The sequence below is a fragment of the Pan troglodytes genome, chromosome 1 (assembly GCF_028858775.2).
Source record: "Pan troglodytes isolate AG18354 chromosome 1, NHGRI_mPanTro3-v2.0_pri, whole genome shotgun sequence".
In the NCBI taxonomy this organism is placed as follows: Eukaryota; Metazoa; Chordata; class Mammalia; order Primates; family Hominidae; genus Pan; species Pan troglodytes.
In genome coordinates this window covers 66952282-66965708 of record NC_072398.2, presented here as the reverse complement: position 1 = coordinate 66965708, position 13427 = coordinate 66952282, and the positions used below count along the sequence as shown (strand labels likewise).

Genomic DNA, 13427 nt, shown 5'->3' with positions numbered 1-13427 from the left:
TTCCTGGTAGCATGTCTTTAATTGGTAGTATTTTTTTGCTGTATTATTCCATAAATCTTTCTGCTCTTAATCCTGTTGACCCAATCATTTCTGCATTTATTCATTTTTTTTACCCTTCATCCAGATTTTCTAAATGTTAACATCCTACATTACCATGGTACATTTGCTAAAACTAAGAAGCCAGCATTATGATTAGTACTAGTAGTACAATACTATTAACTAAACTTGACACTTTATTCACATTTCAGTTTTCTGTTCTGAAACATAATGTAGGATATCACATAGCATTTAGAACAATTTTAAATTAGCACAAAAATCAACATTATTAATCAGTTAGTGACTCTACCATCAAAATCTAAAGGTACCTTTCTGAAATACTTGAGAGGTCTTGGAAACCGTTTACTCTCTTAAGTAGTTTTTTGCAAACTTGTTGACTTATTAATTGACATAGTAAACTTTTTTTACAATTGTTATCTGATTAAATACACATAACATTTTAATGATGAAATACATATAACATTTCCCATCATAACCATTTTTAATTGTACAGTTCAGTGATATGGAATACATTCATAATGTTGTGCAACCATCACCACCATTCATCTCTATAACTCTTACATCTTGTAAAACTAAAACTCTGTATCCATTAAACAATAATGCCCCATTCCCCGACCCTAGTCCACATCAAACACCATTCTACTTCCTGTGTCTATGATTTTTGACTACTTTACCTCATATAAGTGGAATCATACAGTATTTATCTTTGTGTGGCTGCTTATTTCACTTGGCATAATGTTCTCAAGTTTCATCCATGTTGTGGCATATGTCAGAATCTCCTTCCTTTATAAGGCTGAGTAATATTCCATTGTATTTTTATACCACCATTTGCTTATCCATTCATCTATCAATGGACACTTGTGTTGATCCCACATTTTAGCTATTGTGAATAGTGCTGCCAAAAACACGGGTGTACAAATATCTCTTCCAGACCGTGCTTTCAGTTATTTGGGGTATATCTCCAGAACTGGAATTGCTGAGTAATATAAAAATTCTGTTTTTAATTTTTTGGAAACCTGCCATGCTGTTTTGCACAGTGGCTGTACTATTTTACATTCCCAACAACAGTGCACAAGAGTTCTAATTTCTTCACATTCTCACCAATACACGTTATTTTCTGTGATTTTTTTTTTTAAACAGTAGCCACCCTAAAGGAGGTGAGGTGGTATTTTATTATGGTGTTGATTTGCATTTATCTAATGATTAGTGATGTTAAAAATCTTTTCATATGCTTATTGGCCATTTGTATATCTTCTTTGGAGAAATGACTATTAAAGTCTTTTGCTCATTTTTGAATTTGGTTATTTGCTTTTTCATTGAGTTTTAGGAGTGTTCTATATAGTCTGGATACAATCTCTACAGATATACTATTCGCTAATATTTTTCCCATTCTGTGGACCACATTTCTACTAAGTTGATAGCATCTTCTGATGTACAAAATTTTAAAATTTTCATAAGGTCCAATTGTCTAATTTTTTCTTCTATTGCCTGTGTTTTGGTGTCATATCCAAGAATTCAGTGCCAAACCCAACGTCAGGAAGGATTTGCCCTAAGTTTTCTTATAAGAGTTTTATAGTTTTAGGTCTTATATTAATATCTTTGATCCATTTTGAGTTAATTTTTGTATATAGTGTTAGGTAAGGATTCAACCTCATTATTTTGCATGTGGATATCCAGTTTTTCCCACATCATTTGTTGAAAATACTGTCCTTTTTCATGGAATGATCCTGTCACCCTTGTCAAAAATCACTTGACCATATATGTGAGGACTGACTTCTGGGCTCATGATTCTATTTCATTGATCTGTATGTCTGTCTTTATGCCAGTACCACACTGTTTTGATTACTGCAGATTTGTGGTAAATTTTGAAATCAGGAAATATGAGTCCTCTAGATTTGTTCTTTTTCAAGATTATTCTGACTATTCAGGATCCCTTACAACTCCATGTGAATTTTAGGATAGGCTCTTCTATTTCTACAAAAAAAGTTTTTGGATTTTGAAAGTGATTGCATTGAATTTGTAGATTGCTTTTGGTAGTATTGCCATCTTAACAATATTAAGTCTTCCAATTCAATAACATGAAATGTATTTCCACTTATTTATGTCTTCTTTAATTTTTCTCAGCAATGTTTTATAGTTTTAATCATATGAGTCTTTCACCTCTTTGGTTAAATTAATTACTAAGTATTTTATTCTTTTTGCTGCTATAGTCAATGAAATTTTTTTCATAATTCCCTTTTTAGGTTGTTCATTGTTAGTGTATAGAAATGCAACTGATTTTTCTGTGTTGACTTTTTAGCTGGTTACCTTGTTGAACTCGTTTAATTTTAACAATTTTTGTGGGATCTTTAGTGTTTTCTACATACAAGTTCATATCATCTGCAAACAGAAATAGTTTTACATTTTGTTTTCCAATTTGGATGATGTCTTTTATTTCTTTCTTGCCTAATTGCTGTGGCTAGAACTTCCAGTACTATGTTGAATAAAAGTGGTAAAAGCAAACATCCTTGACTTTTTCTTGATCTTAGAGAAAAGCTTTCTGTCTTTCACCACGAAGTATGATGTTTACTGTGGGTTTCTTTCATATGGCTTTTATTATGTTGAGGTAGTTTACTTCTGCTCCTAGTTTGTTGAGTGTTTTTTATCATGAGAGTGTTGAATTTTGTCAAATGCTTTTTCTGCATCAATAATACGATCTTTTTTTTCATTCATTCTTTTGATGTGGTATATTACACTGATCAATTCTGCATGTTGAACCATCTTTGCATTCCAAAAATAAATCCCCCTTGGTCATAATAAATAATCATGTTAATATGCTGTTGAATTCAGTTTGCTAGTATTTTTTTTTGGTAATTTTTGTATCAATGTTCATAAGAAATATTGATTTGTAATTTTCTTTTCTTGTAGTGCCTTTACCTAGCTTTGGTATTGGGGTAATGCTGGCCTCATAGAATGAGTTAGGAAGTGTTGTCTTTTCTTCAGTTTTTGAACAGTTTGAGAAGGGTTGGATACTAGTTCTTCTTTAAATGTTCTGTTGAATTCACCAGTGATTCCATCAGGTCTAGTGCTTTTCTTTGTTGGGAGATTTTTGAATACTGATTCAATCTCCTTACTCGTTATAGGTCTATTTAGACTTTATATATGATTTAGTCTCAGTAGGTTTCTGTGCTTCTAGAAATTTGTCCATTTCATCTAGGTTATCCAGGTTGGTGGCGTGTAATTCTTCATAGTTCTCTCTTTTAATTGTTTTTATTTCTGTAGAATTGGTAGTAATGCCCACACATTCATTTCTGGTTTTAGTAATTTTTTCTTAGTCCATATAGCTAAAGGTTTGTCAATTTTATTGCTGTTTTTAAAGAATCAACTTTTGGTTTCATTAATTTTTTATTGTTTTTCCTTTCTTTTTTTTTTTTAGTTCATTAAGTTGTACGTTACGCTATTGATTTGAGATCTTTCTTGTTTTTTAAAGAAGGAAATTAGGCCAGGTGCAGTGGCTCACACTTGTAATCCCAGCACTTTAGAAGGCTGAGGTGGGAGGATCACTTGAGGTCAAGAGTTCAAGACCAGCCTGGCCAATATGGTGAAACCCCATCTCTACTAAAAATACAAAAATTAATTGGGCGTAGTGGTACATGCCTGTAGTTCTAGCTACTTGGAGGCTGAAGCATGAGGCTGAAACATGAGAACTGCTTCAACCCGGGAGGAGGAGGTTGTAGTGAACCAAGATCATGCCACTGCACTCCAGCCTGGATGACAGAGAGCAAGACTCAGTCTCAAAAAAAAAAAAAATTAATTAATTAAATTAAAAAATAAAGTAATAAATTATACTATAAATTTTCCCCTTACTATTACTTTTGCTGCATTCATAAGTTTTGGTATGTTATATTTTCATTTTCATTCATCTCCAAGTAATTTTTAATTTCCCTCTTGATTTCTTCTTTGATCCACTGGTTGTTAAAGGTTGTGTTGTTTAATTTCTATAAATTTGTAAATTTTTCAGTTTTACTTCTGTTATCCATTTCTAACTTCATCCCTGTGTGGTTGGAGAAGATACTTTGTACAATATCTATCTTCTTAAATCTATTGAGCATTAGTTTGCTGCCTAACATATGGTCTATCTTGGAAAATGTCCCATGTGTTCTTGAGAAGAATGTGAATGCTATTGTTGTTTACTAGAGTGTTCTATATATGTATGTTAAACCTAGTTGATTTATTGTGTTGTTTAAGTCCCCTATTTCCTTATTTATCTTCTGTCTAGTTGTTTCATTTATTATATTTAAAAAAATTCTTTTCAAGCAGTTTCACATCCATACGTTTATTTCTATTTGAAAAATAGTCTGTATTGTGGGAAGAGTGTTATTTGTCCCAATTTTACAGATTCAGATGTCAAGGACCAGAGATGTCAAGAGATTTTCTTAAGTTCACACAATTATTAGTGGCCAAGCTAAGCTAAATACAAAGTTTGACTACTAGACTTGTAACTTTTCTGCTACATTTTATTCTTATCCTCTTCTTCCTTTGTCTCAATGTTTCTTCCTCTCAACTCATGTGAACTTTAATAACAATTTCTCCACCATCTTTGTTCTCTCTCTCCTTCTGAGCCCTCTCATGCTCTCTGAAGCAGCCATGCCTGCCTCTTGCCCCCTTAGCATCACTCCTCCCTGGAAAAATGAGTTACAGTCATGTTCTGAGCATCTCTCTTCGGCTCCTAATACACTTTGTCTCACATTCTGCTTTCCCCCCATAATCTTTTGAACCAAGACGCACTTCATGTGGGGGAAAGGAGGTGACTCTGAACTTGAGGGAGAGCAGCAAACCTGAGATGCTCAAAGCTGAGGTTCTCAGCCAGGATTCTCTTCTTCCCTAGAGCATCTCTAGTGAGCTCTAAAGTCACTGGGAATTTTTCAATGCATTGGAAGGTTAATGTTAGTTGCCTTGATTTTTATTTTTAATCACAAAATGTTAGAGCTGGAACATACTTTAGAGATTATCTTATCCATCCTTCTGATTACAGATGAAAAAACTGAGGCCCAAAGAGGTGTCTGAAACTCAATTCCCACTCCAGTGTTTCAACATTTGGAAATTGAACATCATAATATCCTGTAAACATAGGGTCTTTTCAGTCATAAAAGAGTCAGGACTCCTTGGTTTAAATTATCTTTAAGGCTTTTACCAAATTACTTCCTGTCTAAATTACTGGAATATCATCAGATAAAATGAAGGACCAGGAAACATAAGAACTGAAACTTATCCCTGTCTCTTTTTGAACTTGGTAGTAGCCCCCACACCAAATTTTCTATACATCTCTGAAATGTCACCTAACGGTCATTTATTTAATCATCCAGTCATTCATATTACCAACATTGGTCAAGTAAAGCAATCTCTATATATCAGGTATTTTTCTGGATCCTGCAATATAGAAACCAAAGTTACAATCTTGCCTTTACAAAGCTCACCATCTTCTTGAAGAAAGGGACTGCCAACAGGCACCATGATGCAGCATGTGGAGGTAGGCCCAGGACACAGTACAGCACCCAGGCAGACACCAACCTAGATCTGGGAAGTGAGTTGTGGGAGAGGCAGCTGGGAAGGATTTATAGAAAGAGGCAACTGACTCCAGGGTGGAATTTAAAAAGATGAGTAGAAATTAGCCACTCTTTCGTATATTCAATAAATATTCAAAGAGTACCCTCTGCACCATATACTGAGATAAGGCATTCTAAGTACAGAGTTGGTGGAAACAGAAAAAGTCCCTGCTATGGTTTGATTGTGACCCCCAAAGTTCAGGTGTTGGAAACTTAATTTTCGATGCAACAGTGTTGAGAGGTAGGCACTTTAAGAAGTGATTAGGTCATGAGGGTTCTACCTCATGCATGGATTAATGTCATTATTGTGCAGGGTGGGTTTGTTCTAAAAGGAAGTTTAGTCCCTCTCACGTGCACACATGCTTGCTCTCTTACCCTTCTGCCTTCTGCCATGGGATCACGCAGCATGAAAATCCTCACCAGATGTAGACCCCTCAACCTTGGACTTCTCATCCACCAGAATTGTAAGAAATGCATTTCTTTTCTTTATAAATTACCCACTCAGTGGTGTTCTTTTATAGCAACACAAAACAGACTAAGACAGTTCCTGTCTCACTGGCCCTTATAGTTAGTTAGAAGTCAGGCAATAAATAGGTAAACAAATATTTACAAAATGTGAAGGGCTAGGAAGGATACCAAGATAGGGAGAACAAGAAGGGGGCCCGTTAGAGATCAAGAAAGTCCTTGCTGAGGAGGTTATTAGATTGTTTCTGAACAATAAGAAGGAATGAACCACGTGAAAAGCCAGGTACGAGAGTTCCAGACAGAGGGACGTGGGTGTGCAAAGGCCCTGAAGCAGAAAATGGCTAAGTCTGTTTTAAAAACTGCAGAAAGAGCTTGGTGTCAAACAAAGCGAATTAGAAAAGGAGAGAGGTTGTGATATGCTGCTGGGGAGGGAAGCAAAGATCAGTGCACTCAGGGCTTGGTGGGCCAAAGTAAAAATGAGCATCAAGGACTTTCCAAACAGAAGGAATGGGCCATGTAAAGGCCTAGAAATATGAAACCAGTGGCACTTGGAGGGATTGGCATGAGAAATTAGTGGCCTACAACATGATAGTGTACAGTCCATACACAGCATGAGCTGGCCACCTTGAGCTAGAGGCCTTGGTCTTTCCTAACCTACTCTAACAACCTTTCAAATAGACTAAAACCATGAAATATGCCCCTGGGTCTTTTGGATGGTGGTCATTTCAGCCTTTCTAATCAGCTTCTGGAGGTGACATTTAAGAGGACAAACTAGAGACAGCAACAGCTCATCCAGTGTACCACGCTGAGTGAAAACAAATTCCGCAGTTCCTACAAGATAAATAAAAATTCAGAATTGAGAATGGCAAGGACAGCTGGCCAGCAGGAGACAGGCAAATGGCCAATGGTTCATGTTTGGATGACAAGGGAAGAAAGAATGAAATGCAAGAGGAAAACAAGAACTCTCTCTTCAAACAGTTGGGAAACACCCTCTGCTTCCCTTCATTTCCCAGCTGGGGAGGGCAGCAGCAGCAGGACAAGAGGTCAGGAGGAAGCATTCAATCCTGGAGACCTGCTGGAGTGGATGCCACTGGGCCGGATGCCGGAAACGGGAGAAACAGAGGATGTGGTGCCCAGTCCCTGCCGATGCCAGGGCCTGCCTTAAAGAACTGGACATCAGCAAACAGAAAACCATTCAGACCCTGCAGCAGGCGGGGTTCCCATGGCAACCAACAATTCCCCAGCACCTCCACATCCCCTTCTTTTCCCCTCATAAACTTGCCATTTGTATCTAACCTACACTTTGGATAATGTCCAGGTTGGATAAGAGGTGCTGGGAGTGGGGGTAGATATCGGAGAGAGTGTCAAGGAATAGGAAGAAGATACCTGGTTTTCACATGAAGTCGGAGAATTAAAAGCTGTTGGATCCATAGGCAAATTTTAATCAGGCTGTGTTTTTTTTGAGCCCAACTTTCCTTCCAGTTCTGGCATTTGCCCAAGGCTCTTTTATAGCCAAAGGCCACTGGTCACTACTTCCTCTTGGCCCTCCCTAGTCATCATTCTTGCCTGCTGGAAGGGATGCTCTGCTGCCCGATACTGTTCCCAAGTCAATTAATGGTCCCTCCCCTAAATCTGAGCTGGCCAAAGTCCCTCTGCCCTTTTAGTGGCTGACAGATTAAAGGAAAGGGAAAGACACCCTGGGAATGTTAAAGACAGTAGACTCCTGAGCCCCACCTTCAAGATTCAGAGTCATTATGCCTTGAATGGAGTTCTAAAAATTCACATTATTCCCACGCAGGTTTATGCAGATTTTGGTGGATGCTAGACACACTAAAGAAACACCATCTCAGGGGTCACTTGGATTGGAATGAAGCCAAGGCCATGGGATCAACTGACTTCCAAGGATATTTGGGCCAGGGTGGCAGATACGTAGGAGAAAATGTCCTTTGGTGTGAGGAGAGGTCCTTCCCAACCCCAGGGTGTGCACTCCTCTGGCCCTTTGGAGCTGTGAGTATCCTTCAATGTCTTTCAGCCAACACTAAAACTTTTCAAAAGAAGGAGGTTCCAGTTTTCTTCCTAGTGAATACGTGATCTATTCCCTCTTCCAGAGTGGCTCTGGGTTCAAGAACCAACTTCAAGCAATGCTTGACTTAAGTGAAAGTGGGTTCACTGATTGTCATTTCTGATTCTAACAACCCAAATCAGACCCAGGGAAAAGCACATGAAATGAAGCAAAAAATGAACAGAAATGACCATGACTAAAAAGCCGGGAGGGATTTCTCTTATGTTGGAAATAGAAGAAATGTCTGTGTTGACCTTGCTTTCTTCTTTGGTGCTGATTAGTTTTAAATGGAGTTATTTTAATTTTTGTGTGCAGTGAATAATTTTGCTCTGAGACTCATCTGGCCTTAGTTACCCTATTTATGGCAAAAAATGAAGAAATTCTGCAAAGGAATATTTCAATCATCAAAGGAATTGATTGAGCAGAAGTATACAGTACAGAGGAAGTGGGAAGTGATTGACTGTCTGTTCTAGAGATAAAAACGCATAATGATTTCTGTCAGAAATGTGCTGGCATTACATATCAAAAGTTAACACAGGCTGGGCTCAGTGGCTCACATCTGTAATCTCAGCACTTTGGGAGGCCAAGGCAAGAGTATTGCTTGAGGCCAGGAGGTCAAGATCAGCCTGAACAACATAGTGAGACCCTGTCTCTATAAAAAATACAAAAATTAGCCAAGTGTGATGACACACGCCTGTAGTCCCAGCTACTCCAGAGAATCACTTCAGCCCAGGAGGTAAAGGCTGCAGTAAGCTGTGATCATACCACTGCCCTCCAGCCTGGGTGACAGGGTGAAACTTGGTCTCAAAAAAAAAGTTAACACAGAGATTTCCCTGAAGGGGCCCATCCACTACTTAGTGCTCATGTATCACAAAATGACGCACTTTTATGTATAGGTTCTTGGGGGCTGGTTTTAATGAAGGGTAAGGATCGTGTGACATTTCTTTGTATTCATCATAGTTTCCAGTACAATGCTAGTCATTTAGTAAGTATTTATAAAGCCGTTAATTGGTGAATTTTAAAAAGTAGATGGTTTTAATGCCTCAATGAGCTATTTTTAAGCTGCATTTACTGGATATTGTCCCTGGAGTGAGGTGACAACAGAGGGACCTGCAATGTTTCCTTAGCGTATCCCTGTGTACCTGCCATGTTTGTAATGATAAATCTCCAGAGGGACTGGCTGGATAAGATCTTTCAGAGGCACCTGCAAGACTGAGCTTGATCACTCGTTAGGCTTCTGAGTTGAAGGATTAAATGAAGGCAGGCTCTGGACCCTAACCACCTGAGCTAGAATTCCAGCTCTATCATCCATTGCTGTGGGACTTCATACAAATTACTCAACCTGTCCTCATCTGTAAAACAGGGATCATAAAAGAACCTGCTGTAGGGTTGCTGCAAGAATTAAATGAGAGAATGCATGCAAAGCAAGGAAACAGCCCAGCCCAGCCCATAGTAAGAGCCCAATAAACATTACTATGATTACGTGATTGAGTAGTGACCAGAACCGGTTGGCTCACGATCAAAGAATGAGGACTACAGCTCCTAGCCCCACAGACATGCTCAGATGGGATTCTGCCCCTGAGAACATGAACGGTATCTATGTCTCCTATCAAGCAGCATTTTACACCTGAATGTGTTGCTGAATCATTCAGTATAATGAGATCAAATACCTAAACATGAGGATTCCTTGCTCTGTCCCTGTTCCAGTCTCATTTCTAACAACTCCACTCTGTATGTATGTCCTGTTCACTTTCTTACTGAGCATCTAGGTTGTCTAGAATCTGCATAGTGAGGAAAAGAGAGGAACTACACTTAGCATAAGGTCTTCCCTAAAAATCATAGTTAAGTTCCGTTAAGGAAAATGGGATGAGGGGGTTGAATGACAGAAACAAAGAAACCAAAGCAGGCACATTCCCCTGTTTCCCAATAACAGATGCTGAGATGCTTTTCTGGGAGAGTAATCAGCTTGTTTTCAAGGGATGCTGGGCCCTCCTTCTAGAGTTAAGAACCAAAAATATTCTCAAAAGGTTTTGAAGTTTGGCATTCTAATAAAAAAAGAAAAAAAAAGCATGTTGTTCTAACCTTTTAAAACTTCCAAAGTCAGCAAATGAGAGCCAGAGACGGTAGTCACCAGACTGCGTTTTGGCTGTGAGATTTTCAATCCACTGTCTCCAGGTCTTTTTTGAACAATAATAGCTTCATAGCATTCCTCTCTCTGCTCCTGTTCCAAAATGAGTATGACACAGTGAATGCCAGGGAGAAGAAAAGGTATTTTTTAAATGACATCTGAATATATACAAATAATGGAATTATATTTAGCCTTTACAAGGAATGAAATTCTGACACATGCTACAACATGGATGAACTTTGACAACATTATACTGACTGCAATAAGCCAGTCTCAAAAAGACAAACACTATATGATTCTACTTAAGTATTTAGAGTGGTCAAATTCATACAGACAGAAAATAGAATGATGCTTGCCAGGGGCTGGGAGGAAGGGAAGCGGGGAACTGTTTAATGAATATGGAGTTTCAGTTTGGAATGATCAAAATGTTCTTTTTTTTGTTTTTTGTTTTTTTTTTGTTTTGTTTTTGAGACAGGTTCTCATTCTGTCTCTGAGGCTGGAGTGCAGTGGTGCGATCTTGGCTTACTGCAGTCTCTGCCTCCTGCGCTCAAGCGATCCTCCCACCTGAGCCGCTTGAATATCTGGGATCACAGGCACAAGCCACCACACCCAGCTGATTTTTGTATTTTTTGTAGAAACAGGGTTTCACCATGTTGCCTAGGCTGGTCTCAAACTTCTGAGCTCAAGTGATCTACCTGACTTGGCCTCCCAAAATGCTGGGATTACCGGCATGAGCCACTGTGCCCGGTGATGGAAAAGTTCTGAAGATGGATAATGGTGATGGTTACACAACAATGTGAACATACTTAATGCCAATGAACTGCACACTTAAAAATGGTTTAAAACAGCATGGTGTTTCATTTATATATGCACTTTACCACGTAAGAAAAAGGTGTCTTAGAGTCATCCATGTGCCTATGCATAAGGTTTTTTCTTATATCTCCCCTTTACCCATATGTTAACATAATTTCCAGAATGGCCACCCTCTACTATTATGGTCATGAAGTAACATGGAATGAACAATATACCTGGATATTTTGGAATAAACAATATACCTGGATTTGCATGCTTTTTCTTATGAAACTAAACTGCTTTTTAATTGGTACCAAAATAGTTAAAATGGTAAATTTTATGTGATGTATATTTTTACCAAACACACACAAAAAAACTTGAAGCATCAAGAAGAATGATGTCCAAGCAGTGGACGAAGTTTCTGCTCCCTCTTTGCACAGCTGCTCTGCTCTGGACCTATTACAGAATGGTTGTCCTTTTCTCATCTTGTACAGTAGCAGATGTTTACCATAACAGATGTTATACTAAATGTTTTTGAGTGGATTTCATCGGAGGGTTGTGGAATCTGCTCCAATCTTTCAATTTAGCTTACCAGTCCCAATGCCTGCTCCTCTTGAGGGTTCTGCTAAGGGGGTGGAAGGCGCCAAAGGAAGGGAAGGTGGCTGAACTACCAAGCATTTTTCTGGGTAGCATGTGGCACAGACTCCCTAAGAGAAATATCAGAGTCCATGGGTTTATGTAGTAGATGACTAAAAGCATTTCTCTCCAGTTGCCTAAATAAACAACATACTTGCCACTTCCCAATAGAAAGAGATTTGGAGATAGTAGAATGATATTCCAATTAAATACTTCAGTAGCTTTCAGGTTATTTTGATTGCAACCCACATTAAGAAATAATTTTACATCATGACATAATATGTGCATTCATATTGACGCATTTATATAACAGAAGAAACAATTGAAGTTTTGTGATACAATACTTGCCCCTATTACATGAAGGCCACGCTGAGATTTTAGGCCACTCCTTTCCACAGTTCTGATCTGATCTACTTTATTTCACCTTTTTTTTTTTTTGAAATGAAGTCACACTCTGTCGCCCAGGCTGGAGCGCCGTGGCGCAATCTTGGGTCACTGAAACCTCTGCCTCCCGGGTTCAAGCAATATTCCTGCCTCAGCCTCCTGAATAGCTGGGATTATTGCTGGTTGTAATCTATTACATTTATTTTAGGACTCACGAATAGGTCTAGATCTGCAGTTTGAAAAATACTGAACTGTGTCTGATGCTGTCACCACTGGGTTAAGACGAAACTGCTTGCTCCAGAGGACTAACGACAGGTGAGACTCCTATGCAAGTGAGAGAGTTGATTGGGTAGGTCGATTTCTCTTCAGTCTCAGAGGGGAAAAAGCCTGATGTGGTAGCACAGAAATGGATTGCAAAACGAGTGCGTGTGAGCCACGGGTCTACAGGCAAGGCTCAGCAGGAGAGCCCAGGATCACGTGTCTGCACTTCAGCAGGAACACTGAATATGGACCGTCAGCAAAGTCCACCCTTCTTGGATATCACTGCAAAATTATAAAATCAAAGCTAATTTGGGAAATCGGGGAAAAGGCAAAAACAGGAAACTCTGTGGTCTTGCTAAAGAGTTCAGTAACGAGAGGAGTCCATAGACTATGCTAGTTTTTCAGAGAGAATTTAAAGTCAGGAAATCTTTGAACACACGTGGTGTCACCTGTACTTTTTGGAGCCTTCTGCACCCACTTATCCATGCTTCTAACTCTGTCTTTCTTGCTGTGTTGTCTAGGGATCTGGGAAACAGAATGTTGGCACCTCTTGCCTGATGTCTCTGTTGATTTTTTTTCTGTGCATGTCAGAGAGGTCTGGAGGAAGTTAGCCCCCTGGGGAATGTGTGCTTACTGGCTATTCATAGTCAAACCCAGAATGGGAATTGACATTCATTGAAATCATGAATGTCATGAGGAAGCACATATAATGTAGAGACAAGTACCAGGCACCATAAATACACGTTATTTTTGGCAGATTATGTTCAAATTATTATATTTTCCAGGGCTGAGACACCAAACTAAGTCTGGGTGTGGTGGTTTATGCCTGGAATCCCAGGGCTATGGGAGACCAAGGTGGAGGGATTGCTTGAGGCCAGGAGTTTGAGACCAACCTGAGCAGCATGCCAAGACCTCATCTGTACCTAAAAAATAAAAATAAATAGCTGGGCATGGTGGCGTGTGTCTGTATTCCCAGCTACAGGAGGCTGAGGTGGGAGGATTGTTTGAGCTAGGGAAGTAGAGGCTGCAGTGAGTCACGAGCATACCACTGCACTCC

At 39.0% G+C, this 13427-nt stretch overlaps 1 long non-coding RNA gene across 1 annotated transcript in view; it reads right to left on the bottom strand.

Annotated features, from left to right (window-relative positions):
- Positions 1–8573: 8573 nt before the first annotated feature.
- The window catches only part of LOC134808530 (uncharacterized), a 79615-nt gene continuing 74761 nt past the window's right edge, over positions 8574–13427 (bottom strand). The window contains exon 3 of the long non-coding RNA XR_010151701.1: positions 8574–10390. This is a non-coding gene — a long non-coding RNA (uncharacterized LOC134808530). The remainder of the gene's footprint in view (positions 10391–13427) is intronic.